Consider the following 23,537-nt stretch of genomic DNA (forward strand, 5'->3'; position numbering starts at 1 on the left):
TGAATTTGTCTTTAAAAGTTGAATTATGCTACAAACATATTTTAACTAACCTAAAATTCACTTATACCTAAACACTGCTTGGTGCTGATAGTGCTGAATATATATATAGGAAAAAGGATATATGTATTTGTATTGGGACACCTTCACATCGAAGACCGGTGATTGTCGTGCGCTGACGATGGGTAAATACCCAGAAACCTGGGTCCATGTGTATCGCGTCAGGTCGATGATGGGAAGGATGGCTTCCCTTTGCAAATACTGATAGGGCACAGAAAGTGTGCCAATAGCTAGCTGGAGAAGATGTTCTCTTGGGGCTACAATCCACAGTAGCATCCACCCTTAGTGGTTAGCCACATTTAAGTGGCAAATATACTTCACATTGTCGTGCAGCTACTGTTTATACCTCGTTCAGAGATTTATTATATATATATATATATTTATACACTCACACACACACACACACACACACACACACATTATTCAGTCAAAAGAAGAGGATGGACAATATTCAAGAGCTTCACAGATCTTTCTAGGCTGTTAAGACAGATGCAGTTAATGTTAATCATTAGACATGTTGGTGACTCTGATAAAACTTAGCCAGATAATGAGTTTCAGCTGTTTACTGCCCTGGAAAGGATTGGTTAGACAAAGAAGTTAGCACAATGTTTTGGATGTAGTGACACAGTTGAGATGTTGAATGAACTGAGGCAATGTAAATTCAGGATTAGGCTTTAGTGGAAATAGATTGTTTAATAGAGCAGAAGAAGAAAAAGCATGTATGTGAGCTAATGGTTGATGTTTTTAGTTCCAACCTTCTTACTAGAACTGGTTGAACAGATATACAATTAAAAACATACCAACTGAGAACAGCCATACTTTTTCAAACAACATATCGACAGTAAAGAGTCATTTCCAATACAATAGGGAACAACTTGAGAGAAATTTGGCAACTACTTCTAGCATGCTGAGTGAGTGTGTATACATTCTCTTGCTGGAAAGTTGATATTTACTTATTCATTCATAGATATCTGTATGTGGAGCAGCAGCATCACCCGCTTTTGCATAAGTGGCAGTTGTGTTTTCTAAAACATGAACGACTAATCAGGGTAGAAATATCTTTCTTCTCTGAAGAAGCTAGTCTTTAGGATGCAGTTTCTTTCATCTTTTACTTGTTTCAGTCATTAGACTGTGGCCATACTGGGACACTACCTTGAAGAATTTTCAGTCAAAAGAATTAACCCCAATACTTATTTTTCTTGTAAGCCTCGTGCTTATTCTATCAAACTCTTTTTGCTGAACTGCTAAGTTAGGGGGACATAAGCACACCAACACCAGTTGTCAAGAGGTGGGTGACAAACACATAAACACACACACATACACATGCTGAGCTTCTTTCAGTTTCTGTGTGCCAAATCCACTTACAAGGCTTTGTAGAAGGCTATAGTAGAAGGCACTTGCCCAAGGTGCTACACAGTGGGACTGAACACAGAACCATGTGGTTTGAAAGCAAGCACCTATTTTGCTGCTGTTGCTGTTTATTGTAATACTAGCAGTATCGCCCGGCGTTGCTCAGGTTTGTAAGGGAAATAACTATAAAGCATTTTCAGAGAGTTATAGCCAAAAAATAGCAAAAAAATGGAAAAAAATTATGGCAAATTTTTTTTTGAGAGTTAAAAAAGGATAAAGTTGCGTCCCCTAGACAGTTTGTGGTTCGTGTTTCTGATTATCGACCCCATGTCGAATTTATCGATTTTTTCAGAACTGGGGGAACTTTTCAAAATTTTCGCTGCGTTAGTTTTGAATTATGACATTGGGCTATGTGTGTGTCAAGTTTCATCAGAATCGGTTGAAAGCCGTGGTCAGGGTGAGGGTACAAGCAAACAGACACACAGAAACACGCACAGACAAACTGCCGTTTATATATAGAGAGATATTCTAACCCAGTGTTTCTCAAGGTGGGGTGCATACCTGCATCCCACCCTGTGGACCATAGTAATATTTTTGGGTGACATGGAAATTCAGAAAGGGGTGTAAGAAGCCAGTGAATTAGCTTGCAGTAAAGTTTTAATTAAAACTCCTTTTTGTTTGTATGTGTGTGTGTGTGTATGTATGTTTGGTGAGCTATCTGTTGGGAAAGTAACAATAGTGCAAACCAAATGAAAAAAAAAGACGGAAGAAAAAAAGGCAGAATTCTGTTTTAAGCTATGAGGGGTTATATGGCATACTTAAAGCAGATTTCCACTAGAAAAAGAGTGTTATAAAGATTTGCTAAAACCAATCAAAGGGATGATAATATACATACAAAGATGTTGAATCTATTGCTGTTGTCAGAAATAAATGGCAAAAAAGGATTCGGTCTTACAGCAAAAGAGTTTGAAGAAAACAAAAAGTATGCAAAAATGAAAAGAGCAGTGCAGAAAAATAACATCTTTCTAAACATAGAAATAGAGTTATCATTCACTTGCTTAATGTGTGATAAGACATTGAGCAACTGGCTTAACTTCACTTCTCAGGATTCACTTCCATACAGTTGACCGAAATGACATAATGACAGTTCCAACAAACATGCTCATATGCCATATTTGTAGTAGTAAGACATACATCTTGCATTGGTCTAAAAAGACATTTAAATATCCAGAAATCAGATAAGACAAACAACACTGTGCTACTTCAGCTGAGAGATATTTATATTGTTAGTTCTACGCCCTGCTTATATTTAAAAAAATAATACACCCACTATGAACAGGCTAAGTTAATACATATGGAGAAGTAGTCTCCTCCTATTCAAAGCTTAACCATTTTTTGTTGGATGTGTTTTTCTCTGTACACGAGAACCTATGTGGTTTTGGAGTCCTGAGAGCTGTTTGAAATTTGCATGGAACAAATAGTATAAACATGTCTCAGCTGAAGCCAGCATGCTTTGCTGGATGTACAATGTCAGTGTGCATGTTCAACAGAGTGTAAGCATCTTGAGAGAAAAGTTAGACATAAGAGACATCAGATGTGGTGTGCAAGAGAGATGACTGCACTGATATGGTCATGGACGAGGACAGCTGTGTAAAGAAGTGCCGATCTCTAACTGTGGAGGGAACCTGTAGTAGAGATAGACTCAGGAAGACATGGGACAAAGTGGTGAAGCATGATCTTCAAGCTTTGAGCCTCACAGAGGCAATGACCAGTGATCAAGACTTTTGGTGATATGCTATGCTTGAGAAGGCCCGCCAAGCCAAGTGAAATCACAGTCATGGCTGACATTGGTGTCATGTAACTGGCACCCATGCTGGAGGCACATAAAGAACATGGTTGGAGCATTGGGCCTCATGGAGGCAAAGTAGCTGAGTTCCTTTGAAGCGTTTGGCCTCATGGAGGCAAAAATGGCTTAGTTCCTTTTGAGTGTTGGGCCTCACACAGACAAAAGTGGCTAAGTTCCTTTTGAGCAATGGGCCTCATGGAGGCAAAGTGACTGAGTTCCTTTCAAGCAATGGGCCTCATGGAGGCAAAGTGACTGAGTTCCTTTCAAGCAATGGGCCTCATGGAGGCAAAGTGACTGAGTTCCTTTCAAGCAATGGGCCTCATGGAGGTAAAGTGGCAAAGTTCCTTTCAAGCATTGGACCTCGTGGAGGCAAAGTGGCCAAATTCCTTTCAAGTGTTGGGCCCCATGAAGGCAAAGTGGTTGAGTTCCTTTGAGTGTTGGGCCTTACAGAGGCAGTGACCGAGACCTTTTGAACTATGTTGTGTTTGAGAAGAAGACCCATCAAACTGAGCAAAATCACAGTCGTGACAGATGTGCTGGTGGCATTTAAAGCACCTGTAACGCTCTCAAAGTGGTTGGCATTAGGGAGGGCATCCAGCCGTAGAAAACCATGCCAAACCAGACTGGAGTCTGGTGCAGCCTTCCAGCATGCCAGCCCTGGTCAGACCAACCTATGCCAGCATGGATGGATGCTAAATGATGATGATGATGATGCAAATTTCAAATAGTTCTTAGGACCCAAAAACCATGTAGCTTGGGAAAAACATCCAACAAGAAGTGGTCAAGGAGGAGACTACCTCTCTATATGTAATAACTTAGCCTGTTCATAGTGGGTGTATTAATTTTTTAAATATAAGCAGGGCATGGAAAAATATCTAACCACAAACCTATCAGTTTGTGGTGAGATATTGCACAGATTGTTGCTTTATGGAGATTTGAATAATATATTCATACATTTCATAACCAGTGTGTATCAGGTTCTTATTGTGTATGATGTGTGGTTTGTGTATTTTTAATGGGTGTTGCATCTTTTGTTTTGGTGTGAGTGTGGGCGAATTTGTTCTTATATTGTTCTTTGGCTTGATTTACTAATTTATTAGAGTAACCATTATTAACTATTGCTTGCTTTATGCAAAGAATTTCTTTAAAACTCATAAAATAGAATGCACAACTATACAACTTATCTCACACATAACCACAAACTCACAGAACACATACACACACACACACACTCACAATAGTACCATGGTGAAAAAAGTCTCCTTGTCAACACAAAAGCACAAACTAGTAAACCACAGGACATACTTCAGGCAACCAATGGTAACATAAAAATTTCAATGCAGGCATGGAAGTTGTAATAACCACTATTTCTTGACTTTCTCCTTAAAGGATCAACCAACAAAACCAGTATATCTATTATATAAAATCCCTTCTGTCTGTCTGTCTGTGTGTCTTCTAGGATCTTGGGCATCCTCCATCTGATTGTGCTCAAATTTGATACCAACGGTATCAGGGCATGTATAAGTCTTCAAAAAATTACAAAAATCGATTCCAGGTGAGAATACGATCGATAAAGCCGTGGGAACGTGCATTTGTATGCACAAGTACATCAGCTGTTGTGATCGATACTATGCGTACGTGAGAAAATGCACATGCAGTTTGGACAAAAAATGCTGGCTGGCTCGAAATAATGCCACAAAATGCAGTATATTTAAGAGACCAAAACAGTAAGAGCTGCTGAAATGGCTGAACAACACACAAGGCTTGCAACTGATGCTCAATGAAAAATATGTCAGCATGTCTTTGGCCAAGTCTATCTTTATTTCTTCTTTTGCTGGTGTCTCAAATTTAGGTTAAATCAGTGTTTCTCAAAGGGGAAGCCTCTGGGATGGTCAGACAAGTTGTTTTGAGAAAATTTGGTTTAAATGTTTGACAACTCAGCACCGTCCATTGGACGGGGGGTGTTTTGCTCGTCATAACATAAAGAAGAAATATGGAAATCCTCTGTGCAGTCACTCCACCTTTGGGTAAATATACTACTAAACTCATTGTACCCAAAGAAAAGATGTGATAGCCATAACTAGAACACCGTTAATCATAGAACTCTTTGATTAATACAAGTTGGTGGCTAAACACTGCCATATTCACAACACCCACAACCAACATCACTAATTGTAACTTTCAGAGAGAGCACTTTGGTGTAGTTATTTTCTGTTACATTGATTTATTACAAATATATTCTAAATTCAATAATTGTAGTCTTTTTTTGATTTCTATAAGAGTATTTGATAACAATGCAGCTTACTATACTGTAATTAAATTGAAATGGTATTGTAAAATGTGATCTCAGTATTTAAACTGAAATCAGCCTTAGTGGTCTCAGTATTTATCTGTGATGACTCTGTCCCACTTCTTCTTTGCTCAGCAGCTGTTTAAGAAAAATACCTAATGCTTAATGTTATTAGTCTCAGAGGTCTGTGAAAACCCAGATCACAGTAACTTTCCTCCAGTCCAAGCAGTTTAAAACTAATAGCCTTAGCTATAAGGTATTACCATAGTAATACCTTTCAGCTAAGTTCTAAGGCATTAGTATAATCTTATAAGACTCTATATAGTATGGTAGGGATTCAAACCCTAACTGCTAGATGCTAGCTTAGGCACCACAAGTGAGACACCACATGTGAGCCACTACAGTTTCACGTGATTGATCTATGACCAATCAGTATGAAGTTGTAATATGGTTTTCTCAAAAGCTTGATGTGGTTTTCTCAAAAGCTTGATATGGTTTTCTTAAAAGTTCTAGAATTTATCCTGACTCCTATAAAAACCAGTTGGTGCTTAACTCAGCGACTAGATGACCAACAGACTGCTGATGCCAGAGACCACCTCAGACTATTGCGTAGACAACCCCAGACACTCATACGGGCTATGTGATGTCCCACAGATCACTTTCCACATTCACGGAACAGTTTTTCTCTCTTCAAAGTCAGCAGTTAATAATATTGTTCATTGTAAATAGCCAGAATTAAATATATTATGCCTGGCAATAAACATTACAGTTAAATATCCTTGAGTTTGCTCCAGCTTTTATTCATGCAGCAAGCCACAATATTCTACACATACACTACAACAATGCTGAGATAATATTCATACAACAATGATAATAAAGCCATCCACTTTGACAATGGTAACTTAGACGTTTGAAGTATATCACCACTGACCAGCTCAACTCAAGCAACAGGCAAACCACATGACAATAGCTTTAAATGTTGTAAGATACTTTAATTGTTGTCAGGCTCTATTATAATATAATAGAGTCCTACTACATAAAGAAAGCAGTTGCTGCTGCTGCTGCTGTTGCTGCTGCTACTGCTGCAGCTGCTGCTGCTGCAGCTGCTGCTGTTGCTGTTGTTGTTGTTGTTGTTGTTGTTGCTGCTGCTGCTGCTGCTGCTGTGCTGCTGCTGCTGCTGCTGCTGCTGCTGCTGCTGTTGTTGTTGTTGTTTGGCCCCAGATCAGACCTAAGTGTAAAAGTGTTCTAACTATGGCTCTTCTGTTTTTCTCTTTCAGACTCATTCTTCCTTGTTAATATGGATAGATATGATATGTTGGAAATTTGGCTGCTATCTCTTACAGGTCAATTGACCACATTGAAATTCACACATTGGTAATCTAGCAACAAATCTTTAGGCAGTAATTATGTTGTAAGGTGCTGTTATAGTTGCAAAACATTGTTACAGTTGAAGGCATTAATACAGGGTGGCCCAAAAGTAGTTTTACAGTTATCATTTTGGCACTTTAAATTTCTTTTAAAACATTTTATTACATTTAAATTTCTATCTTATTCTATCTTACAATTAACTAAATTAGCATAGAATATTAGTTTCATATTTTTTTTTTATAATTAAGATCTGAGTTGTTAATATATGAATGTGAAAGAGATTGTTGAATAACTGTAAACCTACTTTTGGGCCACCCTGTTTAACTATAAGGCAGTATTATACATAGTTGTATAACACTGTCATAATGTTGGCAAACACAACTATAACCTATGATATATGTTGGAATTGACTTCTATTGTCGTAAGGTGCATGAATAATGATGTAAGATAAAATATGTATGTTTATAAGGCTCTACTATTGCTGTAAGACAGCAATATAATAATTCACAATTATAGCCTGAAGAAACCACTATAATTTTGCAAGTGACAACTATATTCATAAGGAAGTGCTATGGGTGTAAGATTCTATTATAATGTGTCTGAGAACAAAATGCCAAGGTTAAAGCCCATAAATGTTTGTGTTGGTGAACCAACATCATTAGCATTCATCCCTTTATCCCTTCTTCCAGCAAAGTAACACTAACTAGAGCAACGTGAATTCTCTGAAGAACACCTACGTGAATAATCTTTCTTAATTCCACTGTCTTCTGACGTCTTTTGTGCACGCATCACCGATTGGTCAATTTTAACCAATCAGTCACTTTACAGCAACATTAGACTTGGATAGTTGCCAGACAAAATATGAAGGAGACAATGGAAAGCAAACTGTCAGCTAGTAGAATAAAAACATTTATCAAATGAAACATCTTTCAAATATTGTTGACCTGCGTGATCTTGAAACACAATTATAATAATATCATAGGAAATATTTAAATATAATAAATATAGTAGGCTGAGGGGAGAATTTCAGTTTATTTTATTCACTTTTGATGTTTTATTCATAGCTTTAACCCATTCAAGTTCAAAGCATTTAACATACTATCTACAAGACAAGAAAATCACTCATAAATAACTAGGTTTAAATTTATAATTATCTGATATACCATTGTATCTCTGCTGAATTTCATTGTTAAGAGTTGTTGATAGCAGGAACTACTATTGAAATTCACGTTATTGTTGTTGTTTAACCATAGGTCAGTCCTTATCAAGCAATGGTAGGACAAGAAAAGCTACGATTATCCAAGCTTTTATTTATTTATTTGTTTGCAGAAATATATCTAATATGTCTATGAATTTGTTTTGCAAGATTCATGATGTGAAACCATGTGTTTCCTCCTGTTCTGTTTGGTCCATTATCTTTTGGACTAAACAGAACCAGAAGAAACACATGGCTGGAAGAATCACTGAAAAGGTCACAGATGTGTGACAAAAGATTTCCAGACAATGGACATAAGATCAAATAAAAATAATAATAAATGAGTGAAGAATGAATATATAGTGCATGTGTTTATTTGGCAAGAAAAAAAAATGACCATCCCGAAATATAACAATATTTAATGTCCTTCCATTTTTAAAATAACCATTAAGATGCAATTTAGAGGAGATCTACCTACTTTTTCCAACATGTTAAGTGATCATGCTGAGACTTCCTGCTTGATTTGTTATTTTTGTAGTTGCAGTTGTTGCTACTTAGTTTCAGGTCAATATTACTCAAGCAGATCTGAGCTCAAATAAAGGCTTTCCAGCTGTGACCAATCCATCTTTTTTTGTTTATAGAGTGTTTATCATTCACTGCTTCTTTACCTTATCTTAGGTATCATGGTGTAATAGGAGAACCATTTGATTGCTATTTATTTGTAGTAACTATTAAATATGCATATGCAGTGGTGTTGTCAGAAGGCTGCACCAGGCTCCAGTCTGATCTGGCAGTGTTTCTACAGCTGGATGCCCTTCCTAACGCCAGCCACTTTGTGAGTGTAGTGGGTGCTTTTTACGTGCCACCTGCACAGGTGCCAGGCGAGGCTGGCAACGACCATGGTCGGATTGGTGCATTTTACGTGCTAACGGCACGGAAGCCAGTCGAGGCGACGCTGGCATCGGCCACGATTCAGATAGCGCTTTTTATGTGCCACCGGCACGGAAGCAAAATAATAAATTACGGAACACATTTTGATGGGTGGGGAGCAATGCTAGCACAGCAAACCCATCTGTTGTTATGGTAGTCAATGGAATCTTCCTGGAAAAGTGCTTTATCAAATTGATTCTAATGGTAGATGAAGTGTAGGTAAGATCCTCAACAATAGGGACAGCAATATTAGGGTCTGACAGAACCTTGCAGAAGTTTACTCAAAATATGATGCAATTTTGTTTACAATTGGTCCCATAGTCTCAGAGAAATATTGTGACAATGGACAAACTGAATTTTCTCTATACTGTACAATATAGGCTGTAATATTCTTCACCCTTAAGACAGCAAGCTGGCAGAATTATTAACATGTCAGACAAAATTCTTAGCAGCATGCTGTCTGTCTTCATGTTCAAATACTGCCGTGGTTGACTATTTAGTCCTACCTTGAACCTTTACTCTTGGAGAAAGTTTTAAAAGAATTTTCCAACAGGGTCCACCATGACATATTTGGTTTTTTTCTATTCTTGCTTAAGTACCAATTGCTGAGCAATGACATCTAAGCCATTGAAGCGTGTAGTTGTCTGGTTTCCAAATTGGAGTTGTTGGATCATGAAGTTTAATATACATGAGATTGCTGCCTTGATTTATTAACAGATCTCATTTCCATCATGATAAGGTTCATGGTACTAAAGCCTTGTTTGCACACATAAGGGCTGCATGGGATTACTTTTGAGTATTTGATTAAAGGTTGCTGGTTTGGCAGAATATGCTGCCTGTTGTTGCCTAGGTCTCTGTACCACTGATGAAAAGTTCATTTCCATTTCTCAACTTCTAAGACTCTTTTTTACTCTTGTATTCCTTCATTACTTCTAAAAATCATATACTGCAACAAATTAATTTCTTTGCATAAACTATAGTAATATCCCTTTCGTGTAAAGACTCAGAAAGAAGAGATAATTCAAATGAAACATCATACATAAGTGCCAGATCAAGGAGAAACTGCTTTGATGAAACACATGGGGCACTAGTTAACTTTTGATTTTTATTGGTACTACTGCTAACATGCTCAAAATGATGACAATGATGCATAGTCATTCCAAACTACTGAAAGAGTTCTGAAGAAGCTTGAAAGCTATATAGCTTTTAGCATTTTTCCAACAATTTTCATCTTCTATTTACAAATGTTCTAAAATCTTTCACATTCTTGGATTTTTATCTCATTCTGTTAGAATTTTTAAAAATATATATTCACATATATATGTATATACACATGCATATATGGGTATAGGACGTCAAAAAATGAAATACAAAAACATGGAAAACGATCTTTCTTGCGAACAACAAAAGAAACAAATAGAAAAACAAGATAGGTAACATAAAGAACAATCCCTTCATCAGTTGTTCACTGTTTTATCTACTCCACGTTTTGAGCATTAGGACAAGATGTGTCTTCATCAAAACAGTTGCTCCTGCAAAGCAAATTAGATAAATTTGGGATTTGCGGAGATTTGGTAACAAAAACAGGACAGTGAAAATAAAAGGTAAGGGCTGTTAAGTCATAACAAGGTGAAGTGGTGAACACTGGAGAAACAAGCTTTTACAGGAGACAGACAAAAATGCGTATCATCCCTGTAGCTGAATGAGAAGAAAGAAATTTGAGTTAGAAGAAAGATGGCCGCTGGTTACATGTGAGCAACAAGAGAGTCAAGAAGGAAATATATATATATAAGGAGTAAATATTCAAATAAATATTTTTGTTATTATTATCAGTGGTAAATTTAAATAATTGATAATAATAACAACAAAAATATAGGTAGTAGCAAGTAATAATAGCATTAAATAGCTAGAGAATAAAATTTATAATTATAATTACAATTAACCATAATTACAATAGAGGGCACATGAATCTACTCTATACCTAACTGAAGTCACTATATGTGTATATTTATATATATATATATATATATATATATATATTGGATGTGTAATGTCAGTGTGAATGCACGACAGAGTGTAAGCACCCTGAGAGAAATGCTGGACATAAGAAGCATCAGATGTGGTGTGCAAGAGCGACGCTTGCGATGGTATGGTCATGTACTGGGGATGGATGAGGAGAGATGTGTGAAGAAGTGCCGCTCCCAAACAGTTGAAGGAATCATGGGGAAGAGGTAGACCCAGGAAGACATGGGATGAGGTAGTCAAGCATGACCTCAGAGCGTTGGACCTCACTGAGGCAATGGCAAAGGACCGAGATCTCTGGAGATGTGCTGTGACTGCAAAGACCCGGGATGCTTCCGGCACTAGTTCCGCATAGCCCCTGCCCATTCAAAGTACTTTGGATCCCAGAACATCTCGCTGTGCTTGGGGAGACCTGTTGAGTCAAGTGCATGTACATGAACATCGAAACAAATATCAATGGAAATAGTAGTTGTGATACCTGTGCCGGTGGCACATAAAAAGCACCATCCGAACGTGGCCGTTGCCAGCTCCGCCTCGACTGGCTTCTGTGCCAGTGGCACATAAAAAGCACCATCCGAACGTGGCTGATGCCAGCGCCGCCTTGGCTGGCTTCCGTACCGGTGGCACGTTAAAAGCACCAACCGATCGTGGTCGATGCCAGACCCCCCTGGCACCCACTACACTCGCGGAGTGGTTGGCGTTAGGAAGGGCATCCAGCTGTAGAAACACTGCCAGATCAGACTGGAGCCTGGTGCAGCCCCTGGCTTCCCAGACCCCGGTCGAACCGTCCAACCCGTGCTAGCGCGGAAAACAGACGTTAAATGATGATGATGATGATATATATATATATATATATATATATATATATATATATATTTATATATAACGGGAAGGTTTACGAAAATAAACAAAGGAGGAAGGCAGGTGGAGTACAAACAAACAAATGTATTAGTATGGCGCTCAGGAATAGAAATAGAACAAGTCTTTTACGTTTCGAGCCTACGCTCTTCAACAGAAAGATACACAGAAAAGAAACAAGGAGAGAAAAAAATGCGTCTAGGAGCTAACGGTCTATCATGACGTTCTCAGTTTGCAATTTACAACCAAAAGGCAACAAATATAGTTGTCACTAAAGTGATGGATGGTACTAGTGATCACTGGCATTGCTACAAATAAGCGTCAAAACAACTCTTAGCCACATGAGAGCACTTTTCTAATGACTGACAAGAGAGACAAGCTCCCTATGGCAAGCAAGATGAAGTCGTATCAACACTGATTTCAGATTTAATTAACCTTCATCGGTGAACCATTACTCCATCACTGAGGGCTAAAAATCTTAACTCATTTTATCCATCTCATACATGGTGAAGTGAGAATTATAAATTATTAAGGTGGTTATTTACAATTTACAACAGAAAGGCAACAAGTATAGTCATCACTAATGCGATGGAGGGTGCTAGTCAGCACAGCCACCTTGATAATTTATAATTCACACTTTACCATTTCCGGAATCAGTCAATGTTTCCTTGGGATTCTCTATAAGACTGACAAGGCAAGTTAATTTCTTTAACCCTCAGCAATGGAGTAACGGTTACTAATGAAGGGTAATTAAATCTGAGATGACCAATGATATGACTTTATCTCATTTGCCGTAGGGAGCTTGTCTCTCTTGTCAGTCATTAGAAAAGTGCTCTCATGTGGCTAAGAGTTGTTTTGACTCTTATTTCTAGCAATACAGGTGCTGGCCAGCACCACCCATCACTTTAGTGATGACTATATGTGTATGTGTGTGTTATCTTTCATCTTTTACTTGTTTCAGTCATTAAACTGTAGCCATGCTAAAGTACCATTTTGAAAAATTTTTAGTCTGATAAATCAACCCCAGTACTTACTTTTTTTATACCTGATACTTATTCTATAAGTGTCTTTTGTTGAACTGCTAGGTTATGGTGATGAAACACACCAACACCAGTTATCAAGCAGTGGTGGGACACAAAGGCACAGATATATATACATATATATGATGAGCTTCTTTCAGTTTCCATCTACCAAATCCACTCACAGGGCTTTTGGGTTAACCTGAGGCTATAAGTGAAGACACTTGCCCAAATGCCACACAGAAGGACTGAATCTAGAACCATGTGGTTGGGAAGCAAACTTCTTACCTCACAGCTAATATATATATATTCAGTCAGCACATCCTTCTCCTTTGTTGAAACAATCACTTTCATTAAGCGTGTGTATGGGGGAGGAGTCTTTGATATTGAACATATATTTTTGCATGTGCAAGTGTGAGCGAGTGGGCTTGAGTGAGTGAGAGTGATGAAAATGTCATTTTCATATACAGATGCTATATCTTCGTACATTTATAGCACTATGGAACATGATTTTGTCCTTGGGTAGTAATTGTTTTTCTCCTATTTGCTTACCTCTAGAAAGTTTGGAAAAGGACTAATATTTCCTTCAAACTGCTTTTGTTACATTTATTGAAACCCCAAAGAATCCGTCTCAACATATGGCTATAATGCTCCCCCACTACTCCTGCTCATGATCAGCAATGTACATATTGTCAGTCACTAAGTGACATGTTCAAGTGACATGGTCAAGCAACTGATGAACAAATCTGTGGTATTAAGCAGAATATTTGCTATAATGATATTTCTGCTTCAGCAACTCAGCCCTGAATCTCTGTGAAATGGAATGGAAAATAGGCCAGTTTCAAAACATTGATGTCCAGGTTACAAAAGCAAAGTTTGAAGAGAATAGAAGTAATTTCCTTTAATTTCTAGAGAGAAACAAATAGGAAATAAAATATATAAATTTTGTTACACAGTGTAATTTATCTATTCGGTCATCGCTTGACTGGAAAACATTGAGAAAATCAAAGAGTATAAATACTAAAAGGTCATCACCTAAATTAAAAACATGAATAAAAGTAAAAAGATAAGAATATTGAAAACTGAACCGCAAGAACAGTATCAGCAACAATAAAAATAGGATTCTTAATTTTTGTTTTTAAATTGAATCACAGATTTTGGGGAACCTCAACAGTTCAGATGAAGCAAAAAAGAGTCAGAACAGTTAATGAGACTTGTATTTCTTTTAGGGGTGGAAATTTTCAATTCTTTAGACAATTTTAAATTTGAATTTACTTAAAATAGTGAGGGAATGCTATTCCTTATCTCTCCAAAAAAGTAAGGGGACACTTGTTACTGAGATGTTTTTATGAGTATACTCTTATTTGTTGTAAGCTGGGCTGCATTAAGCATACAGAACAAACATGAACATAACTGGTTTCAAATATTAGCACAAGGCCAGAAATTTTGGGTAAGGTTTATGTTGGTTACATTGACCCCAGAGCTCAACTGGAACTTATTTTATCAACCTTGAAAAGACAAAAGTAAAGTTGACCTCAGGAGAATTTGAACATAAGGACAGATGAAATGTTGCATAGCATTTTGCTTGGCATGCTAATGACTCTGCCAGCTTGCCACCTTAGTATAATATTATATAATAATATATTATATTTATTGTACATAATTACATAAATTCCTAATGGTTGCTGGTGGTAATGTAGCAAAATTAGAAACCAAGCTTCATGTAACAAATTTATAATCATCGTCAGCTGGCATAGGTTGGATGGTTTGCCTGAAAACTGGTAAATTGGAGAGCTGCACCAAGTTCCGATCTGATTTGGCAAGGTTTCTACAGCTGGATGCCCTTCCTAATGCCAATCACTCCAAGAGTGTGGCGGGTGTTTTTTTTGTGCCACCAGCATTCATGCCATTGACACCAGCATCAGCTTCAACTATGGTCTCACTTGGCTTAACAGGTCTACACAAGCATGGTATATTGCCAAAGGTCTTGGTCACCTGTCACTACCTCCATGAGGCCCAACACTTGAATGGTGTTTTTTACGTGTCACTGGCACAGGTTACAGTCAGACAGCACTGGCATCAGCCATGACTACAATTTCACTTGGCTGAACAGATCTTCAAAAGCACAGTATTTTGCCCAATGACTGAAGGCTGCTTTTAACAGGCCAGTTACGTTACACTGACATCAGCGACAACTATGATTTCACTTAGCTTGACAGGTCTTCTCAAGCATGACATATCACGAAAGACCCCAGTCACTTGGCATTACCTCTGTGAGGCCCAACATTCAAAGATCATGCTTCACCACCGCATCTCATGTCTTCCTGAGTCTACCTTTTCCACAAGTTCCCTCCATTGTTAAGTGTGACACTTCTTCACACAGCTGTTCTCAAGGATTTGCATATGGATGAAATTTATATAATAATGATTAGTAATACTCAAGAAGCTGGAAAGTGCTGGTCTGAGACTATGAAGAAGAATTCCTTTCATTTCTAACTGGATTCAACAAAAGAAAACTGAGTATTACTTGGCAAAAGATGAGAATGTGTGTTCTCCATAACTCTTTCTCTCTCAACCTCTGCAGTTGTTCTTGGCGTAAATTTACTTTAATACTAAAAACATCAAGTTTCAAAAACATTTGAAATGATGTTCACGATATGGCATGATATTGCTGCAAGTTTACTGGTTGATAATTCAGACAGACTGCATGTAGTTTGGACCTGACAACTGAGAATTTGTCATTCAATTCTAGGTCTCACTATACACTGTTTCCATGTACCCCCACAGAACAATGCTACTGTGTACATGAGAGTGTGTGTGTATAAGAATTATAAAATATCTTGTATGCATAGATACTATTAATTACTCAACACAGTAGAGTGGCAAGCTGACAGACTCATTACTGACCTGGGTAAAATGCTTAACAGCATTTCATCTATTTTTACATTTTGAGTTCAAATTCTGCAAAGGTTGATTTTGCCTTTCATCCTTTCAGGGTTGATAAAATAAGTACTAGTTGAGCACTGGGCTCAATGTAATCAACTTATTCGTTCCTCCAAAATTGCTGGCCTTGTGCCAAAATTTGAAACCAATTACTTAACATGATAGATGCATGTATTTGAATTCATTTTTAAACAGTTGTATTCACAAATGTACACAATAACATTTTAAGGATGGAATACAAAGTTGAATTCTTCAGGATTTGAACTCAGAACATTAAAAGCTAGAAGAAATATCACAAAGCATTTTGTCTGATACTTTAAGAATTCTGTTCTGTTTTAATAATCAGCACTAACATGGGCCTGTAATTTGGAATTGGGGTTAATCAATCAAATCAAATCCAGATCATGACTGGTGCTTTATTTTATTGTCCTCAAAATGATGAAAGACAGTATTGACCTTAACAGAATTTGAACTCAGAATATAGAATGATGCAAATAAACATCAAAAAGCATTTTATCTGATACTTTAACAATTCTGCCTTCCTAAAAATCATTTACTAATTACTAGACTTCAATTATTATCATATCTCAGTCAAAAGTTAAAGCTTAGAGAAAACTTTTTGTTAAATTCAATAACTGACAATATATTTTTTTTTATGAAATAATAACAACAACAATAATCCTTTCTACTATAAGCACAAGGCTTGAAATTAGGGAAGGGGGGGGCTAGTTGATTTCATCGACCCCAGTGCATAACTGGTACTTATTTAATCGACTCCAAAAGGATGAAAGACAAAGTTGACCCTAGCAGAATTTGAACTCAGAACATAGTGGCAGACAAAATACCTATTTCTTTACTACCCACAAGGGGCCAAACACAGAGAGGACAAACAAGGACAGACACACGGATTAAGTCGATTACATCGACCCCAATGCGTAACTGGTACTTAATTTATCGACCCCGAAAGGATGAAAGACAAAGTCGACCTCGGCGGAATTTGAACTCAGAACGTAACGGCAGACAAAATACCACTAAGTGTTTCATCTGGCATGCTAACAATTATGCCAGCTCGCCACCTAATAATAATAATAATAATGGTTTTAAATTTTGGCACAAAGCCAACAATTTCAGGAGAAGGGTTAAGTCAATTACATCGACTCCAGTGCTCAACTGGTTCTTATTTTATTGACCCCGCACTCAAAAGGATGAAAAGCAAAATTGACCTCAGTAGAATTTGATGCAGGGTTAAGCTTTTTTTAACATGGTTCTATATCTATAATCCTGTATATATTCTTTTATGAAATTGTCAATAACTGACAATATATTCTTTTATAAAAGCCCAGCATTAATTTGAGATTTTCATAAAAACATTTGCACTGCACCATGATTCTTTATTTGTCATCATAATCATCAATCCACTTTTCTATGCTTGTGTAGGTCAAATGGAATTTTTTGTGGCAGATTTTCTACAGGTGGGTGCTTTCTCTGTCACCTGCCCTTACCTGTTTCCAAGCAAGATAATATATATCCATAGCTGGACATGTTTTCGTGGAAGATTGAAAATGGTCTTCTCTTTTGTAACAGTGATGCTTATCTACAACTTTTGTATAAAATCAAAAGAGAAAAACACACACACACATTTTCACCCATACATAACATACAATTAGCTTCTTTCAATTTCTGTTTATCAAATCTACTCATGGATTATTGTAGAAGACACTTGCCCAAGGTACCATACTTTGGGACTGAACCCAAAACTACATGGTTTGGAAGCAAACTTCTGAACTTCTCTGCCATAACTGTGCATTTATTTTGTATAGTAAATATAAGTACTTTTGTTTTTTTAACCATTGCCTTCAAATATAACAAAACATAATTAAACCTTACACATAACACACATAGATTACATAATGATTACAGGCGTGGCTGTGTAGTAAGAAGCTTGCTTCCCAACCACGTGGTTCTGGGTTCGGTCCCACTGCATGGCACCTTGGGCAAGTGTCTTCGACTATAGCCTTAGGCCAACCAAAGCTCAGACTGATGTAATGGTAATTAAAAATGTATCAAAATAAAAAGCAATTTGTATCATACTTGAAGCAGACACATCATTGAACATCATATAAACTGCAGTGTTCGACTCAAGAAAGCATCTCTTATAGACATATTGTGTTATAAAACACTGAAATATATCAACAGCAGATGAAAATTATCTAACAATGAGGGTGGCATTGCTAAACACGTATTTCTGTCTCTTTGAGCTTTGTTAGTCACAAGTCTCCACAGTAGCAAGCAACTGGTACTTCATTGGTTATGACAACAGGGGTTTCAGTTGATCCAATCAACAGAACAGTCTGCTAGAGAAATTAAAGTGCAAGTGACTGAGCATTCCACAGTTAAATTAAATTGGGTTTAATGTATTTTAATTAGATTTAATATATCTAAGATTACAAGGTGGTGAGCTGGCAGAAACGTTAGCACGCCGGGCGAAATGCTTAGCGGTATTTCATTTGCCGTTACATTCTGAGTTCAAATTCTGCCAAGGTCGACTTTGCCTTTCATCCTTTCAGGGTCGATAAATTAAGTACCAGTTATGTACTGGGGTCAATGTAATCGACTTAATCTCTTTGTCTGTCCTTGTTTTTCCCCTCTATGTTTAGCCCCTTGTGGGCAATAAAGAAATAAGAAACGTTAGCACACCGGGTGAAATTCTTAGCAGTATTTCGTCTGTCTTTAGGTTTTGAGTTCAAATTCTGCCAAGGTCAACTTTGCCTTTCATCCTTTCAGGGTCGATAAATTAAGTTCCAGTTGCATACTGGGGTTGATCTAATCAACTGGACCACCTCCCCAAGAATTTTGGGCCTTGTGCCTAGAGTAGAAAAGAATATATCTAAGGTTACATACAGTGGTGAGCCATACATTGTGATATTCAAAACTGCAGTGTTTAGTGTCCTGAAAATATATTCACAGCATTACAAAGCTGTTCAAGGAGACAAAATCTTTTTCAGTAACAGAAAATAGCAATTATTTATAGATTAACTATAAATGATTTTCTTGGTTTTGAATATTATGCAACTAAACAAGAACATAATATTTTTTTTTTAGAGAAATCAGTAAACAAGAAGGCTTTAAAATATTTTTCTAAATCCCAAAAAAGAATTTAAAAAAAAACGATGTAAATATGATACATACAGTGATTATTGATCAAAATATTATAAAAACTGCTATCTACAAAATAAGGTTGGAACTTGGCAACTTTGAATCAAAATTAATATATAAAAGATAACATGCTATTATTGAATGGAGGAATATTGAATGAGTCTTAAAAAGATAGTGTGATATTCTGGCGTTTTTCTGATTCTGGAGTGCAAATGAAAAGAACTGTATTATATAATTAATGATAAAAGTAACATTTATGTACTGAGTGCTGTGTAGATTTTCCTCGGTTGAGACTGCAGAGGAAGTTCTTTCATCTTTCTGTGATAAAAATTCATAAAAATCACTAAATAAAACAAGTCAGATACAAAAGGAAAAAAAAATTTGCTACATCAATTTTCAGGGGAGGTGGGGTCCGACAATAGAAGAGCTCCTATGGAGTAAAATCTACAAATGTTTTAGGTCTGGTATGAATTTATCTATCACTTTTTGAATGACTTCATGGTTGTTCTCAAAAAACATTGCTCAATTTGTTCAGTTTAGATAAATGTTTATTTGCCATTGTTGGCCTTAACCAGGTTTTTACCCTTCTCATAGTACTGAAAAACCTATTCTGCAGATTAGTACAGGTAAATATTAGAGCTTTAGAAATAGACCATTCTACAAAAGGAAAGAAATTGTTTGAGAAAAGCCTGAAATTCACATCTATTACCATATTTTTTTTCTTTTCTGACTTAATTTCAAACCAAGAGACTGCTTCAGCTTCCAAGTTTTGAATTTCATTTAGTTTAATGGTCTTTACAATCTGTTTTATGAATTTTTCCTTCGAAAGCTTTGCCGGCCAGTTGTAGTGGATGAAGTGAATTAAGGCTAATTTTTCTTTTCTGCTTTTTTTTTTAGCTGCAAACAAGAATTCCAATGATATAACAAACTTTTCTAAAGCTAGGTGCCCTCTCTATCACCAATCCTCTCCTGTTCCAAGCAAAGTAATACTTCTCCATGGCTGAACATGTTTTCATGGAAGAATGGAAACATAGGATTCCATTCTTCTGTGACCGGTACATAGGTTATCATCATCATTATCATTTAACATCCGTCTTCCATACTGGCATGGGTTAAAGGGTTTGACAGGAGCTAGTAAGCTAAAAGGACTGCATTAAGCACCACTGTCTACTTTGGCATGGTTTTTACAGCTGGATGACATCCCTAACACTGACTACTTTACAGAGTGGATTGGGTGCTTTTTACGTGGCACCTTTCTATCACCAACCCTCACCTGGCATGGCACCAATATTTTTTTATAGTTGAGCCACTGGTATTGCAATGAAATTTCTATCAGTCATGCTACTTGGAAACTTTTCTACCAATTTCTTTTTATTTCTTTTACTTGTTTCAGTCATATGACTGTAGCCATGCTGGAGCATCACCTCAATATGTTTTAGTTACAGAAATTTACCCCAGGACTTATTCTTTGTAAGCCTAGTACTTATTCTATTGGTCTCTTTAACTTGTTAAGTTACAGGGACATAAACACACCAGCACCGGTTGTCAAGTGATGGCAGGGAGGAGGGACAAACAAACACAGCACACACACTCAAATACACACACACACACACACACACACACACACACACACACACACACATACAACAGGTTTCTTTTAGTTTCCATCTACCAAATCCACTCACAAAGCTTTGGTTGGCCTAAGGCTATAGTCGAAGACACTTGCCCAAAGTGCCATGCATTGGGACTGAACCCAGAACCATGTAGTTGGAAAGTAAGCTTCTTACTACACAGCCACGCCTGCTTGATTTTCAAAACAATTTCCATGTTTGAGGCCATAGGACACACTTAAGAACTCCAAGACATGATTACGCTCTTTCATTACTTCAAATTGAAGAGTTTAGAGATCTTGTGTTACAGATTTCATTTGTGCTGAATAGATTATAATTTCATGAAGACACACATGAAAAGTTGCTGTACATAAAACAGATTCCAACTGATGAGCTTTTTGACTTAATGCTTAACCTGAAGCTGTAATGACCTGTCTGTATGATTGATCAAAAATCTTTTCAAAGTCAATGAAAAAGTCTAATACTTTTATAATTTGCAGTCCATTGTGTTTCACACATTCATGGCACACTTCGAATAAGATATTGTTTTCTTTGAACTCTCATTAAAAAAATTAATTACTAATTTGACTGTGCCAATAGAATTCTTTCTCTTAGAAAATGTATTAAGGTCATTCATGAAATATATTTTATGTGCATCACAGTGAACCAATGCAGCCTTTAGGTATTTACTCCTTATTTTAGCTGACACTCCATCTTCCTTTCCTACCATTACAAAAGTAACCTTAGCTAAGTCGTTTCTCTTGATTTGACTCAAATTATATAGACTGATTAATGTTTGCATTGGCAATAGAGACAGCATTGAATTCAATTAGTATTGTAAATAACTGATTAATTCTATCAACAAATCATACACCAACTAACAATTCTTCTTCTCTGATACCTCACTACTTTCATGAGCAATTATTGAAAACCTAAGTGAAACATTCTCCATAAAAACAAAATCTTCCCATATAATTTCTTCACTCAATTTGATCAGTTCCTTCCCTCACAGAAGCTTCTAATTGTGATTTTTCCCAGCAAAGCAATGTCAATAAAATTCTTGATTATACAGAAAATAATCACTTTTGATTTTCAGTTACCAGTCATAACACTGTCAAGCTGATACTTAATGCTTTTCTCTAATTTGATTCTGGTTAGTCATGATGTTTGCTGCGTCAAAGTAAGCATCTCTGTGAAGTTTGCTTAGTATACTATTCTTTGCTCAGTCATGGAATTCATTATATTTTTGTAAAAAGGTGTTGATAAAGGTAACTTGTGACTAAAGATTAATAGAAGACTGAAAACTTGTGCAATATTTACAGAATGCTCCTTTTAAGTGAGAAGAATAACTAAGAATATTTACTCAACCCCACAAGATGGAAACTGCATAGCCACTTTTTGAACCCTTTTAAATCCATAATTTGTAAGAGATGCTAGAAGATTGCACTTTACACTCTCTATTATTTTTTAGTAATTAACATACAATACAATATTACTGCCAACAAAAAACTAGAACATATATATTGATTACAATTAGGTGTTAAATCTGGCATGAGCTGGTACATTATGGTTCTTCAGATTCATTTTCCACCTTGTTCCTAGATTCATTATTTAAATTTTCCTTTTCATCCAATCTTCATTTTCTTCATAAATTTTTTCTGGAAAAAAAAATAGTTATTTATAAATAAAACCTGATTAATCAGCAAACATGTGTAAAATCACAGCAATATAAAAATAAAAAAGTTGATAAAAATCACAGCATTAACCGTTTAGCATTCTGATTTCTTTGTCAGGACACTGAACCTTTCAGGCGAAATGACAAAGGACCAAAATGCCTAGTGCCTTGTTGTACTCAAGAGGGCCTGTACTCCACAACAGAAGTGTTAAGACTAGTTCCCCTAGTGGTGGGGATTGACCTGCAAGAGTCCTATGCCAGTGACATGTTAAAAGCACTTGTGTTAGTGCCATATAAAAGAACCCATGTGGTGTCAAGTAAAAGCACCACGTAAAAGTGCCCATGTGGTGCCACATAAAAGTGCCCATGTGGTGCCACATAAAAGTGTCCATGTGGTGCCACATAAAAGCACCTGTGTGGTGCCATGTAAAAGTACCCAGCACACTCTGTAAAGCGGTTGGTGTTAGCAAGGGCAACCAGCTGTAGAAACCATGCCAAATCAGACCAGAGTCTGGTGCAGCTCTCCAGCTTGCCAACTCTAGTTAAACCATCCAACCCATGCCAGCATGGACAGCAGACGTTAAATGATGATGTTTTGAATTTGTAGCGGACTCTCTCTCTCTCTTATATATACATGAATATGGATGTAGTAGATAACTGCTATCCTTTAGCCGCTTGAACCTTGTTGTTTCCACTACTCTGATTGGTTGGTATTGGCGCAGTTTGTCTCTTGCTCTGTTATGCGCCAATGTGCAACCCAACCAATCACAACCTTCTGATAAGGTCACATAAGACAGTCTTTTCTAAACCTCAGTTGCACTGATAGAATGGTATAAAAAAGCTAGTTTCAACACTGTATTTCATCTCTTTTGGTTCTAAACCTTCTAAGGTCTAACCACTGACCACAGAGCACACAGCCAGTTCCAGTGACAACACCAGCAGCCATATGGAGAAACATCAACACTCTACTAACAGCATATGGCTATCTCCTTCTCCATCGCCATTATCTTAACGTTGTCAACAACATCACTTTACGTACGCAGCAACTTGCTAGGTTCTATCTCCTCACTGTTTGTGAATTACTTCACCATGGTTAACAGCAAGTACAACCTGCGAGAACTTCCTGTATCAAGTGACCGGCAACAGCATTGTAGCCACAACTTCTTACACAATATGTGCTTCAACCAGCTCTGCTATTTTGCCTCAACTTCTTGTTAC

At 37.0% G+C, this 23,537-nt stretch overlaps 1 long non-coding RNA gene across 1 annotated transcript; it reads right to left on the reverse strand.

The window, feature by feature from the left end:
* Positions 1–3,297: 3,297 nt before the first annotated feature.
* LOC118762798 lies at positions 3,298–22,421 on the reverse strand. Its single transcript, XR_004998552.1, has 3 exons — positions 22,411–22,421; positions 12,814–12,819; positions 3,298–3,505 (listed from the first exon to the last, which is right to left on the reverse strand). It is a non-coding gene; the product is annotated as an uncharacterized LOC118762798 (long non-coding RNA).
* Between the last annotated feature and the right edge of the window lie 1,116 nt (positions 22,422–23,537).

The sequence above is a fragment of the Octopus sinensis genome, linkage group LG1 (genome assembly GCF_006345805.1).
Source record: "Octopus sinensis linkage group LG1, ASM634580v1, whole genome shotgun sequence".
Lineage (NCBI taxonomy): Eukaryota > Metazoa > Mollusca > Cephalopoda > Octopoda > Octopodidae > Octopus > Octopus sinensis.